Source organism: Ursus americanus, chromosome 8 (genome assembly GCF_024610735.1).
Source record: "Ursus americanus isolate L20-20 chromosome 8, mUrsAme1.1.p, whole genome shotgun sequence".
NCBI lineage: Eukaryota > Metazoa > Chordata > Mammalia > Carnivora > Ursidae > Ursus > Ursus americanus.
The window spans coordinates 65,352,466-65,368,237 of NC_142134.1; the positions used below are offsets into that span (position 1 = coordinate 65,352,466).

The 15,772-nt window shown below is 39.1% G+C and overlaps 1 protein-coding gene and 1 pseudogene across 6 annotated transcripts in view; one reads left to right on the top strand and one right to left on the bottom strand.

The window, feature by feature from the left end:
- PPARGC1A (PPARG coactivator 1 alpha) overlaps positions 1 to 15,772 on the top strand; it is a 634,327-nt gene that overhangs the window by 567,619 nt on the left and 50,936 nt on the right. The gene's annotated exons all lie outside the window — the stretch shown is intronic.
- LOC123775886 (U4 spliceosomal RNA) lies at positions 12,004 to 12,120 on the bottom strand (annotated as a pseudogene).

A 15,772-nucleotide genomic window follows, 5' to 3' on the forward strand; every position in this document is an offset into this window, starting at 1 on the left:
TCTCTGTCAGGCCACACAAGTTAGGAGGCCTTCAGAAATGTGTTTGTGCTCATGGTAATTGGATAGGTCCACAATCAATTTGTATGTGAAGTCTAGATATGCCCATGATATGCCTTCATCGTCCAGGTCTGAGGGAAAACCTGGAGGTGCTAATACACCAAAATGTTAGGAGAGGTCTGTTTTGTAATGGTTGTCGAAGGGATTTCCATGACCAGAATAATTTATGCTATGGTAACCTATGTTAACATTTCTATGCCTTGATAAGCAATCCCTTGCCTAAATTCCTGGAAACATCATTTGAAACTAAAAATGAAACAACAACAACAACAAACCCAACTAAAAATGATTCTCCCTTTTCCGAAGTAACCCCCAGTATCTGAATGGCTTATCTGACACATTTCATACATACAAGCCTTAGGGAGTTAGTGCTATTTCCATTGTCCTATCCCACTTCCTTGACTAGATTATAAACTCACTGAGGATAACAGACATAACATTTAACAATAGTATCTGTTGAAACCCTCACTGTGACAGGCAGTGTTCTTAGCAATTTCCATGTTTTAACTTAATCTTTATAACCACCTTGGGGCAGATATTTTAGTTATTTTCCCTGTAAAATTTGTCTTCATTATGGATGGGAAACTGAGTCCTGGCATTCAGGAGCTGGGCATGGGTCCTCAGCCCTAGTAAGTGGTGGAACCAGTATTCACGGCCGTGCAGTGTGACTCCAGAGCCCGCACTCTCAACCCCTTCACCGCACGACGTTGCTCGCTATCTCAGTGCTTTCCTGAATGATGCCTCAGACATGGCAGGGGCTCCAAATATGAAATGATTGACTTATCAAATAATTTTCCAAATGATTCCATAATTTGATCCAGTGTTGGTATATCCTTCTGGTTAGGAGATGTGAGTCTTGAAATATTCTTAATATTCTTGGTGAGTCTTGAAATAAGAAGCAGAGACTATTTCAGGTACTACAGGAGAATTTTCTGCAGAAACCCCTCCTCGTCATCACCACCAAAAATTCACGGTGACTAAGCATTCCTCAGGTTCGGATAGGGAAACATGGCTGACTCCCAAATTGGAGATCCATCTCCTGCGATTTCCCTCCTCAGGATGTATCTCGTTTTTTCCTGCGGCAGCATAGTAGATAAACTTAGGATATCTTTCTTTTCACTTGTTTAGTACATGTAGTGATTCTTTTTTTTTATAATAATTTTTTATTATGTTATGTTAGTCACCATACAGTACATCCTTAGTTTTTGATGTCGTGTTCCATGATTCATTATTTGTGTATAACACCCAGCGCTCCATGCAATATGTGCCCTCCTTAATACCCATCACCGGCCTATCCCAGTCCCCCACCCTGCCCCCTCTGAAGCCCTCAGTTTGTTTCCCAGAGATGCCCCTCAACAGATGACTGGATAAAGAAGATGTGGTCCATATATACAATGGAATATTACTCAGCCATCAGAAAGAACGATTACCCAACATTTGCAACAACATGGACGGGAGTGGAGGAGATAATGCTAAGTGAAATAAGTCAAGCAGAGAAAGACAATTATATAGTTTCACTCGTTTATGGAACATAAGAAATAGTGGGAAGATTGGTAGGAGAAGGAAGGGAAGAATGAACGGAGGTGAACAGAAGGGGGAATGAACCATGAGAGTACATGTGGTGATTCTGTGGCCCAGTGTGATAGACACGTAAAGTATCACTGCTCTCTTGGGAATACTGCTCTTGTGCAGAATCTTCTGTGCTGCTCTGGTTCCCACCTGTCTCCCATTCTGCCCACTCTAAGAGATGTTTCAGAGAGTGCCTTCCACTAAACATGATCCCCTCTTTCTGTTCTTATCTTTCATCAAGCTGTCAAGTTTCCAGTAATTAGAAGTTTTGCTGAGGTCTCTGGTTTCTATAACCAAACCTTTCTTCTAATGTAGAAAACCAATACCCTAAGGGCTAAACACTTAAAGGAAAAACCGAAATTCTTTGTGAATCCCTTATTCAAAAAGGAAACCTGACAAGAGGCCTATCATAGCTCCATCATACAATCAGAAATAACTTTTCCTGTAATGACTTCGTGGGGATCATCCTGTTAACCCGCAAACACCACAACACACCGTAAATTCCCCGAGGACAGTGACCATCCAGTTGAGAGCTGAGGTCGTTGGTGTACGACGGCACGCAGGCACGCACGCGTACTTGCGTCTCTGCGTCATAGATCTCGCACACATCTACTTCGCTAAATCACATGAAGGCGGATAAAAATGTGCTTATGAAAAGGTGAATGGGCTTTATATGATAAGCATAAAATGCGGAATGATATGCAAACACTTTAAAAGAGTTCATATTTAATGAGACAGAAAAAGTCAAATGGATCCTTTTTTTTTTTTTTTTTAAAGAGAGAGCGTGAGCAGGGAGGGGCAGAGGGAAAAGGAGAGAGAGAATCCCAAGCAGTCCCCACGCTCAGCACGGAGCCCAAAAGGGGCTTGATCTCATGACCCTGAGATCATGACCTAACCGGAAATCAAGAGTCAGATGCTCAACTGACTGAGCCACCCAGGTGCCCCAAATGGGATTTTAAGCCACACTTAGGGTTCCTATAAGAAAAGGAAATGGGAAAAACATTTTATATCAGAGATACCATCATGAGGAGCTGCAAAAATGGCGGAAAAAATCAGAGGAGAGAATGACTCCGATGTGAACAGGAAATAGAGAGGATGGCCACAGAAAGTCAAGGTCAGCGCTGTAAGGACAGGGGAGCTGGTGGAGAACCAGGCAGGGAGCTCCCAGTATAAAGTGATCAGCTTCTTCTCAAATATCCCGATCTTCTGGCTTCTTTAGAGGAGACAGAAATGTTAGATGACATGTCCAGTTTAGTAAATGTTATTAACTAATGTAGTAATGTTTAAAATCCTTTATAGCCAAGCACCATGCCATTCAAACAAAACATATATTTGGACTAGTTCTGGCCTGACGACCTTCAATTTGCAACCTGAGCTAGAAGGAGTGACATGATAAGACAGTCTAAGTCTTAATTCAAAACATTATGGCATGCCTTTCCAGTGGGGATTAGTTGTAATTAAACGGATTTTTTTTTTTTTCCATACGTGATGACGTGAGGGCCAGTAGTAGAGAAAATGTGCTGAGTTGAAGAAAAGTGGAGTCTTGCTACTCAAGCTGTGGTCCTTGGGCCAGCCGCATGAGCATCATCTGGGAGATGGTTAGGGATTGAGAATCTCAGGCTGCAGCCTGGACTCCATGAATTAGAATCCGCATTTTACCAACGTCTCGTGGTGATTCGTATGCACATAATTGTTTGAGAAGCACTAGATATAGTATACTTAATATTTTTGGGTTTGTTTTTTTTTAAGATTTTATTTATTTATTTGGGGGAGAGAGAGAGAGCACGAGCAGGGGGGTAGGGAGAGGGAGAGGGAGAAGCAGGCTCCCAGCTGAGCAGGGAGCCCCAGGAGGGGCCTGATCCCGGGACCCCAGGATCACGACTGAGCCAAAGGCAGATGCTTCACCGACTGAGCCACCCAGGCGCCCCAGTGTTTTTGTTTTTGAGTAGCTCCTGTAAGAAGATGCATCACACACCGAGTTTGAGCAGATAGCAAAATTTCCGAGAACCTTTCGTGTTACTAGTGGAACATGGAACCAAAAATTTCACTCTTACTGAAGCTGGAACAGAGCAGTTAATATGGTAACGCTGACATATTTAGTAATGCTTTCACAGTGTTCAGTTCTACAAGAATTTGGTGAGCCAATACAGGGCTCAACACAGGTAATGCATTTATTTGGTAATCAGTAAGTTACCTTATATAGTCAGTAAATGTTGAGTCCCAGACAACCGATAAGATCGTTCGCTTTCACGTGTTTTTTCAATATTGTGCTCAGCCTCAAGTATAAATTGAATAGAGTGACCTTTTGATACTGTATGAAATTGACTGCATTTCCTAAGATTCTGTGGTTTCAATTACCATAAATTTTTTAGACGGGGTCCACAGCCATTGCATTGGCCCCAGCGTACTGACATCTTCTCCTCGGTTCTGCTAATGCAGTTGGCTCCAGTCTAGCATGTTGGTACTCATATGTGTGTGAGCACAGGTGTGAGTGTGTGTTCCCAATCAGAACTTCACGTCATGCACGGGAACAATATGCGATTTTCTGCAAATCAGATCTCTAATCCCTACATGGATTGCAGACTGTGAATGATCTCTGGTCCAGTGATGGAAATTGTGTTCTAGGGTGCTAGCTGGCTCTTGAATTTGTGAGATGGATAAGTCAATTAGTGGTTCCTCAGTTTATTAGCAACTTAATTGTCAGAATGTAATAGAAATTTCTGAGCTGCAACATCTCATTAGGAGCAATGAAACATGTGACTTTCTTTTTCTAGAAGAATATTCAGTGAACTGTGTTTTTTTCCCCAAAGAGATCTTGAAAATAAAATTAACACTTAAGTTTAAACGTACACCTGAGAAGGTCTAAGAGTTTTGAATTCTGCCAGTGGAAAATTGCTCTGGAAAAGTGATGGGTACTAAAGCGAGGGAAACCTGGCTTCAAATGTCTACTCTGTTTGGTATGGAACCTTAGGTGAGTTTCTTAACCTCCTTAATCCTCAGTCTCTTTGTCTGCAAAATGGTGATACTATAGATATTTCAAAGGATTGTCATGCAGATAACAGGAAGTAGCATGTGCCAAGTGCTTAAAAACATCCCTGGCACATACCAAGAACTCGGGCTACTATTCTTTTGTCAACCTAGATATTTCTCTTCACCTGCCTTTTACCCTGAAATAAGTTAGATTTTAGAACAATCTCATGTTTTCAAGATTAAAGAGGTCATCATCAAAAAAAAGCATATAGCCATTGTATCATCTATCAGGAAGAATGCTGTATCTTGCTGTCATGCTCATACTTTAGAGAAATTGACAGTTTCTGCCAAAACAAGAGTTTACTTTTTAACTCCCTGGTAGATTGTGGTTTGATTTTATTTGGCTTCTATGGCAATAATACTCTGATCACTGTCACAGAAGCTGAAAGAAAAATCTTGCTCCTCCTCTAATGTTTTATTATAACTATAGCTCCCAAAGATCTTGGCAATGTTTAGGAATAAAGAGCAGTTGAAGGGTTGTGCGTGGTGATCAAAACGTTAATTCACATTTCAAAGATAGTGATTATTTTCTGAAGCCCACAGCCCAACTGAAGACTATAATATGAAAAGAGTATTTCATTTCTAACTAAAAGTGATGATAAAATTCTGGATTATTCCACTCTTTTTTCTAATTCCCTTTTCTCTGATGTTCATTTTTCTTTTTTTCTTTGTATTTTTATTTTTTAGTCTTTTTTTCCTTCATTCAACATTTAAATAATTATGTTGTGATATATACCAGTGACTGCCGGGCAGCTAGGATGCTGTAAACATCACGAGGGCAGGGTCTGTGTCTATTAGAACCACCATGTGTGCCTGAAACACCTGATCTCCCAAAACTACTTTCTAAATGTACAAATGAATAAAAGAAGAAATGAATGAATAAAGCCAAATGGACTTCACGCAGCTTAAATATGCCCTGAGGCCTTCTTTCCTTCTCTTTAAAGACATTATAAAGAATTTAAGTAAAATACCTGCTGTATTTACTGAGGACTCTATTTTACCTCGTCATATTTTTAAGTAAAATGAATTATTCCTCCCCCTTATCATCTTCAAATGGATAAATTTTTTTTTCATCTATATCGCTTGTTAATATTTCCTATGACTCAGTGGCACTTTTTGTTTTCTTGTTGATGTTTTTCTCCTAGTTCAGCTATTCCAAATTAAAGGCAATATCTGTAGGGTTTTCTCAGTTCCTAAGCCCAATTTGTTATAGAAGAAGAAAGGCTGTTTAATCAGGAGTAAAGATTGTGAATGGCTTATCTTAGATAGTAGATTAAATTCTTACTACATAGGGTTTCTTTGGATTTCCTCTTCAGTTTTGCTCTCTTATTGACAGGATAACATTTTGAAAATAATTTTTGAAAAGGGACATTGTTAGAGAACTAGCAGGAAATACTTCCGTAGCATTTAATGGTGCCCGTTACGCCCAGTACGTCACTCACTCTTTCCCATGCTGTGGTGGGACAGCTGTCTCTGCTGGCCAGTTGATGGCCCTGGGGTCACAAGGCCCCAATGCCTCTCCAAGGACATAGGCTTGCCTGAGACAGAATCAGAGCATGAACCCCATTCTTCGAAGGCCAAAGCCTAAAAGATTTTCATTACTGCTTTAGAAATAGTCGCAGTGGACATCCATAGGAACGGCAGCAAAATGAGAGGCCTTGGATTCGTGTTTCAGAAATAGTAAGCTGCCGAATGCTCTCTCAGGGGCAGTTGGGCAGCAACGGATGCTCTATGGCACAGAACTATTTCCGGGTCAGTCGCTGAAGCCTGATGGTTTCATCTTATGCCTGGAGGTGAAAGGATCTGCAGCAGGGCGGCCCTTAGCTGATAGCATCAGATCTTTCACGTCTGAACAGAGTGTAGCTGTCTGACTTCATGCCGACCAACAGACCTGGAAAGTTTGTTTACAGCCATTCATGTCACCTGGGACAATGAGGACTCCCATAGAGACAGCGCCCTGGCCCTTGGTTCCTCCTTCCCTTCTAGACTTTGTTACACAGTGTCAGGCAAATGGTCAGTGTTCTCATGCAGGATATTCTATTCTGGTCTGCTTGATATTGGGGGGTGTTGTGAGGGAGAAAGGCACTGAAGTGAACGCTGTGACTATAGAACGGTAGTACAAACTCGGTAAATATCGTTTGATTGACTTTATCTGAGATACGTGTACTTTCACGTAGCATTTTTATATAATGCTTCCTCAAAGCACAGAGGTATTATGCTACGTTTACTTCTAATTACCTTAGGGAATGGGCAGCTGAGGCAGATGTCACTGCTGCCAATTTACAGATGAGGAAATGAAGGCCCACGAAAGGCAGGTTCTACGCCAGGGCCCCAACGTTGAGTAGACCTGGACTGATCTTGATGAATTATCTCATCACACTTAAGCTTTTTCTCTGGTCCCTTTTATCACAAACCACACATGTTTTACATTTTTATATTTTTATGTTATAACTACAAAAGTGCTCATTATAAAAATATTTTTTAAAGATTAAAATCATATAGGCCATATTCTTTGACCTTAATGTATTTATTTATTTAAAAAAATTTTTTTTTATTATATTATGTTAGTCACCATACAGTACATCCCTGGTTATTGATGTAAAGTTCGATGATTCATCAGTTGCGTATAACACCCAGTGCACCATGCAATACGTGCCCTCCTTACTACCCATCACCAGCCTATCCCATTCCCCCACCCCCCTCCCCTCTGAAGCCCTCTTGTTTCTCAGAGTCCATAGTCTCTCATGCTTCATTCCCCCTTCTGATTCCCCCCCTTTCTTTATCCCTTTCTTCTCCTACCGATCTTCCTAGTACTTATGTTCCATAGATGAGAGAAACCATATGATAATTGTCTTTCTCTGCTTGACTTATTTCACTTAGCATTATCTCCTCCAGTGCCGTCCATGTTGCTGCAAATGTTGAGAACTCGTTCTTTCTGATAGCTGAGTAATATTCCATTGTATATATGGACCACAGCTTCTTAATCCAGTCATCTGTTGAAGGGCATCTTGGCTCCTTCCATGATTTTGCTATTGTGGACAAAGCTGCTATGAACATTGGGGTGCATATGGCCCTTCTCTTCACTACGTCTGTATCTTTGGGGTAAATACCCAGTAGTGCAATGGCTGGATCATAGGGTAGCTCAATTTTTAACTTTTTAAGGGACCTCCACACTGTTTTCCAGAGTGGTTGTACCAACTTGCATTCCCACCAACAATGTAGGAGGGATCCCCTTTCTCCACATCCTCTCCAGCAATTGTCGTTTCTTGCCTTGTTAATTTTTGCCATTCTAACTGGCGTAAGGTGGTATCTTAGTGTGGTTTTGATTTGAATTTCCCTGATGACTAATGATTTTGAACATTTTTTCATGTGTCTGTTAGCCATTTGTATGTCTTCATTGGAAAAGTGTCTGTTCATATCCTCTGCCCATTTTATGATTTGCTTATTTGTTTCTTGCGTATTGAGTTTGAGAAGTTCTTTGTAGATCTTGGATACCAGTCTTTTATCTGTAGCATCATTTGCAAATATCTTCTCCCATTCCGTGGGCTGCCTTTTAGTTTTTTTGACTGTTTCCTTGGCTGTGCAGAAGCTTTTTATCTTGATGAAGTCCCACAAGTTCATTTTTTCTTTTGTTTCTCTTGCCTTTGGAGATGTGTCATGAAAAATGTTGCTGTGGCTGATGTCGTAGAGGTTGCTGCCTATGTTCTCCTCTAGGATTTTGATGGATTCCTGTCTCACATCGAGGTCTTTCATCCATTTGGAGTTATAAAAATATATGAAAAAATTGGAATTAAAGTCATCTGAAGCCTCCCTTGCTTGTAATACTTTGGAGTTCATTCTTTCAGATGTTTCCAGTATCCATGTGTAGGACATGGGCTGCACAAGTGCTCCTTGCTAACTTCCTTGATTTAATACTATTTAATGGGTATGTTTCACTTAAATGGCATATATCTATGTCATTGTTTTCATGGAGTTCGAGTGTCATGGTGGGGTTCTTCTGGTTGTCTTCTTACTTTAAACTCAGGCTTTCATAACCTGGCCAGCCTATGGTCATAGCAATGAGGCTCTTGGTTGGTAGGTATCCCTGCCATATGCCAAAGAGATCTATTGCTGGACTTATGAGTACTGAAGGAACTCTGGGAAAGATATTAGCAACTACCAACCAAGGGGTTCAAACGTCAAAGTTTTCAGCTCCAAGTGGGTAATTGAGGAAGGGACCCAGGAAGGAAAGCCTGCATAGTAAAGGGGACAGACTCGATATGTGCTGGATGAAGATGGAGAGTACACAGTCTAACATTTTATGGAAGACGTGGAGGTTTCAGGGTTTCAATATGGCACAGTTGGTCTACACTCATGGGAAAACCTTCTCAGCTTCAGCCCATAAGATAGATCGTGGCAAATATTTTCACCTTCCCTCAAAGGCTCTACCATTCAAGTCTTTTATAGGAGTAATTCTCAGTCCTGGTTCCCATTAGAGTCCCACCAGGGAAGCTTCTAAAAATACTACCTCCGTGCTCCAAACAGACTGATTTTATTGCTCTGGGCTGGGGGTGGGAGTGGAGAGCAAGCATAAATATTTCTTTTCAATGCTCACATGATTTTAATATGTAGCCAAAACTGAGACTCATGTCTTTACAGCATCTTTCACTTTGTGTAAAAGACGGCCAGCAGGAAATTTTCTTTACATCAAGTTTTTATACTAAGAGCTATATTTTCAACAGTTTAGAGATTTAAGTATCTCTAAGTTATTCCAGTCCTTTCCTAAGAAAAAATACCTATGCTCTATTTTCCTAAATAAATGTGACTTTTTTTTAATAAATCTGATTTTTGAAAATACTTGGCTTTCCTTCAATAAAAGTGGAATTCTTATTGTTTTATCCATTCATTTTTTCCTCCCACTCATTTATTTTGTTTACGGTAATTTATTTCGTCCGTGTCTTTCCTGCTATAATAAGCTTTGTGAGGGTAGGAATTTTAAATTATTTCATTCGTTGACAGGTCCCCAGCATCAAGAATGCCTGGTACACAGTAGGTACTCAACAAATATTTAATATTTTTTGACAATAGTTTGACATGCAAATCATGATTCCTATTTTTAAGAGGCTTATGATCTTTTAAGAAACACAGACATGGAATTTCATCAGAGCCCAGGATTTCTACAGAGGTCTGGCCTGGGAACTTCCCATCTGTAATATTTTAAACAATGTTGAGGCCTAAAGAAGAAAAATGGCAAATGTATGAGAAAGATTCTTTGCTATTGTTTGCTTTCATTCTCCCAGGAATCAACATAGCACTGTAGAAAGACTAGGGAGCCCAGAGGCCCCAAACAAATGTAGATTTAGATCAGTTAGGAGTTGACACTTTATTTATCCGTCTTCTCATCTCCAGAATCATACAGTTGGCTGAGTTGACTCTTTTTGGCTCCCACTCTTCTGTATTTCAGTTACTGCATCCTGTCATTATGTGAGCCTGTCGTTAAATGACTTTTTTCTCCTTTTATCATCCTGTAACTCTTGAGTTTTTATCCAGTTTGGTTTGTACTTCTTTTGTCATTTCCCATGTTGTGACAGGTACACACGCTTCTTTAACCCAGTTATCAAGGTCACTTTAAAAAATGTCCCCTTGAGTGTTATTAGCCACTTTGTCTAACTGGGAGCCATATGCGACCCTACTGTGCGTGCTCACCACATAGGCATATAAATCACTGATCCTCATGAGTGATTCTGCACTTAGAACTGATTCAGTATAAAGTATTTAAAGATTCCTCATGAGGGGCGCACTCGTTCTGGTATTAAGAGAAGCTCAGACTCTAAATCCTACGAGATTGCAGCCTTACTCAGATGCTTTGGAAACCGAAACCCACGTGGGATACTTAGACACAAAGTCATGGAGACTGCTCATACTGTATTCACCTGGCAGGTGTTTTCTGACAACCCACTACTCTGTTCAGAACACTTTAGTGGGAAATGAAGGTTGCTCGAGGAATCGAAGACCCAGTCCCGGGCTCTAAAGGGCTCTATTCTCTTGGGGGAAGGGCCCCGCACAGCACAGAGGATTACCAGGAAGCACACTGAGTCCCTTCACCCTAGATGCCCCCACAGGGAGGACAGCCTTGCCTCTGAATAGCTTCTAACCACCTTGAGACAATTTTCTCTCATTTTAATGCTATTGCCAGAATATTGCAGTAATCAGATCATTTGATGTCGCCCGAATCTTGGCGTCCCCAACCTTAATATACCATGTACCTCCAGGTGCCAGGCATCTGCAGCTGCTGGGTCGGCACACGTCTTGTGGTGCTAAGTGTTTATGAACAAATAGCATGGGCCTGTGTAATAGTGCCTTCTAAGCACTTCCTTGGGGCAGAAAATGTACAATCTTATAGAGAATTTATTGGTTGTAATGGGAAATTGTTACACAGTGTCTTCCAGAGTCAGAGTAAAAAACATGCTTGTATCCAGGGTTAACACAATCTGCTAATTTGCCACAATAAACCTTTGTGTCATTTACAGTATGGGCCTTCTTTCTGACATCCTGGTGCTGCTCTCCTCAGTGATCAGTGCTCATGTGTAATGTTTGTTAAATATTTTCAACATTACCTTCCTCCCAGATATACTAATATGTAAACTACGAAAATATTAATGTCTGACTCATTGCAAGTTCTCACCTCGGAACCTTTACACTTACTCCTTTCTCTGCCTAGAGCATTTCTTTCTCAGCTATTATAGCTTGCTACTTCAAATGCTGTCAGTCTCTCTCTCTCTCTCTCTATCTATATATATATATATATGAACATATGTACATATACATTATTGGATTATTTATTTTACTATCAAGTATATATATGCATACATACACACATATATACACACATATATTCTATTCTATATATCTAATATATAGAATATATTCTATATTCTTCCTCTCTGTGTTATATATGTACACACACACACTCCAGATATATCTCTCTGTCTCTTTCTTTTTTTCTCTATCTCTCTCTATATATGTATATTATAAAAAATGTATATAATATATATAATTAATAATATAATTATATAAACTCTATATTCTCTCTCTACATATATATTCTGTGTGTGTATATATATGTACTCTATATACTTTATATATGTGTATATATTATATACATTATCAATGTACATATTTTACTATCAAGCATGTATATCTATGTATACATACACACACGTATATACACACATATATTCTATTCTTCCTCTCTATGTTTTTATACATACACATACACACACACACTCCAAATATATCCCTCTGTCTCTTTTTTTTCTCTTTCTCTTTCTATATGTTTAATATTATGTAATATATAATAATCATATATATAATATATACAACTAATAATATTATATATAAACTTTATTAGGAAAAGTTTTTAATTAGCAATAATCGCGCCTCGGATAAACCTCATTGGCTACGATACTGCCACTGTGCAAAGCTAATATTATGTATAAACGTTATGTTCTCTCTCTACATACATACATTCTGTGTATGTAATGTGTGTGTGTGAATATACGTATATATAGTCTATGTTCTTTCTTTCTATATGTGTATGTATATATCCTATTTATCTATCTTTAGAAGGGGTTCATTTGTGTATTATCTGCCATCCTCTCTCCACCAAAGTGAAATATAAGTTTCTAGAAAACAGATTAAAGCATATAGTAGGCCCTCAATAAATATGTGTAAGTAATAAAATTTTATGTACTTGTACATATGCACATAAGTGTAAGTCTGCATGTGTGTACATGAAAGGAGAGTGTGTCAAATGTAGATATCATGGTTTGGCATGGCATGGATCTCAGGTGGTCACTCTATGCAATAAACATGCAAGCAGCCAGTGATTATGTCATATCACACCTGTTAATCCCAACATACCATCTTAACAAGTAACAGGTAGGCAGTGAGCTTTATACAAATTGTAAGGATTTCTGAGCCTTCATGTACATGGTAATTTTGATGCCACATTGAAAATCTCTATATTGTGTAGGCTTATTGTATAGAATGGTCTTCCCTTTTCCCTTCAATTGTTCATATCCTATGCCAACCTTGAAGTCTACTTTAAATGTTCCCTCCACTATAGTATTTTCCCAATGGATCCATTTTTTGGTCTCACTTATTTTGAACTCAATCTAGTGCATAAGGACTATAATAATGATAATATTAAGAGTAGCAAGGATAAGTCCTTACTATATTCCAGGCCCTGTTTTACATAGTATTCCTGGATTTGCTCAAAATAGCCCTTCAATGTAAGTCTTATTATTATAACGCCCTTCTCAGACGTGAAATCTGAGACACAGAGAGGTTAAGTAACTTGCTGAAGGTTATGCACCTTGTAAGTGATGAACTCAGCATCCAAACGTAAGCAGTCTAACTTCAGAGTCTATATTTTGCCTCACCGCCTCTTTCATAATAACATCAAACTTGTATAAGGCTTTTATGTGCTTTTTGAGCTTTAAAAAAAATCTTAAGAAGTCTAGAAATGTTTAAGAACTCTGTGAAAGCATATAGAAGAAAATCCTCAAGAATCATTTAGCATGTAGTCTATGTAGTCAAATAGACTAAAAAACCAAAATGAACTTTATGATAATGATGACAGTGAGAAAATGTTGAAAAAAGCAGAGAATGATTGGCAATAAAAAGAGTGAAATGCCATTGGACTAATCAAAAAGAAATTCGGGGAGTAAATAACCAGTAAGTTGTAATCAACAAGGAAGCATAGACTATAAAACATGTAGGCACATAGTGTAAGATATTGGAAATAAGCATTCACATAGAATAAATAAAAAATATGTTATTAATAACTATTAAGAACTGCTAGAACTGCATGTGTTAGAAGACATAAATCTAGCTTACTTGGAATCATAAATTCCCACCATGAATTGATCTATACACTACTCAACAGCCACAAAACAGCAAATTACCCAAACTTGCATGATTCAGAATCACTTGGGGTGCTTATCAGAACTGCGGAATCCCGAACTGCTCCTCTAGGACAATCATTCTCCGCTGGGCGCAGTTTTGCCTCCCACCAAATATTTGGCAGTAACTGGAGTCGTTTTGGGTTGCTTTGGTAATAGGGGATGTGCTCCTGGCATCAAATAGGCATAGGCTAGGGATACTACAAAACATCCTGAGATGCACAGGACAGCCCCTACCAACAAAGAATCATCTGGCCCGAAATGTCAAGAGTGTCAAAGTTGAGAAACTCTGATCTAGAGGTTTCGATTTAGTGGTCAGTAATGAGACCTCAAAATCTGTATTTCTATCCAGGGATCCAGGTTATTCTTATAAAGGCTTTAAGAGCTTGAAGACAGGCTTTGAGGTAGAGATAGGATAGGAGGAAATGAAGGGGAATGGAAAGAACATTCTAACAAAAGGGCAGGTCACACCCAGTAGGACTAAAGAGAGGCTCTGTGGTGACACTGGGCCGGCAATAATGAGAAATACTGAGAAGCAATGTCAAAGCAAAACCCTCTTTCTACATGGAAGGCCAGTTCTGCTTCATGGAAGGTAACTGCAGTTCCCCACCTTGGGATCTTATCCTTCGATAACTCATTTTGTATCCTCTAATATAATTACAGATTAGACTAGCACATGCCCACTTTTCATTTTCGTTCCATGGATTCAACCATAAAATTCCAACATGGAAGGAAAGGGAGTGAGAACAAGGCTTTATCAGATATATCTGATTTGGTACCCAACTCTGCCTCTTGTAAGCTGCATGAATTTAGGCCTAATCATGGGGTCAATTGATGGTTTAAATGAAATAGTGTGTGTAAGGAAATGAACTCAGCCCCAGGCACATAGAAACACTCAATAAAAGTCAGCTGCTACTTACTATTATTTTTTATGTAAATAACATTTAGCTGTCGTAATACTTACGAAACTATTTAAATGAACAGAAAAAAAAGTGAAGTTGAGGCTTAAGATGATGATCGGTATCTTATATCAATCTTAGCAACTGATTATTTTGTAGTCTGTTTGGATCTAAGAGGATTGAGAAAATCCTGCTTCATAGAAACGAGTATTTGTAAATGGCTCCAGGTTTTAAGCTGCTCACCCTCACTTCTCAAGATATTTTTTAAAATCCCGAGACCAACATAAAATGATTCAACATGGCAAGTTAATTCAGTGGTGGCCTCCGCTGTGCTTATGATAAGAGAAATAACATAGTTGAGTGTGCATGGTGCTTTCTAAAAGCAAATTAGTTATATTGGCATATGAGCTCAATTATATAAATGTGTAAAATATATCATATACTACAGTGTTTTTTATCAATCCTTACAACACTTCTACTATGGCCATGGTCCCGTGGCACACAGTTTGAAAAAGCCTCTGGCTAAGACTATATACTCCCAGTTTATAGATGAGTGCGTTATGCAGAATGGACTACAGAAGCTCCTTCTAGTCCAGATAGATTACATCAATTGTTTTCTCTTGATTAGCGAGCCTGATGCTTCTGCATGGACAGATAGTAAGTTGGTCTGGCATGATTTTCTCTTCACAAATCATCTCGGCTCTTTGGAAATTTCTGCAAATTAATTGCTTGATGATTCATTCCCGTATCCTCCCAAACACCAGAGTTGGGGTGAATTAATCCCTGCGTTTAGAAGACCCATGTCAACCTCTTCTTTTACAAAAGATGTACATTATGTTGACTCATACAGATTCAGTGCTTATTTCAGAATCCGCCCCTCTGTGATTCTGTTCAAATTTCCTTCTCTCCCACTAAGAATATATTGGCTGTTTTCCTGGCCTATCATACAAGAACGAAGGCAAGCTAATTTCGAATTATGGCTTGAGATAAACAGTATTAATTGGGTGGAGGTGGAAAAAGGTGGAAATTTCAGAGCAAACAACAACGACAACAGCAGGAGAATGAAAAGTCACAGTATATTTTTAGGATTGGTTGAACATTTCAGATGTTATTCTTACTCATTTTTAATAAGCATCTACTCTATGCCAAGTGCCTTAATAGTGATCGGACAGACCTCACAGTGGTTCTATTATCGATAGACCATGAATGAGGAAAGTCGGTAAAATATATATTGAGTTATAGAAATAAGTGCCAAAAGGAAAAATAAACTAG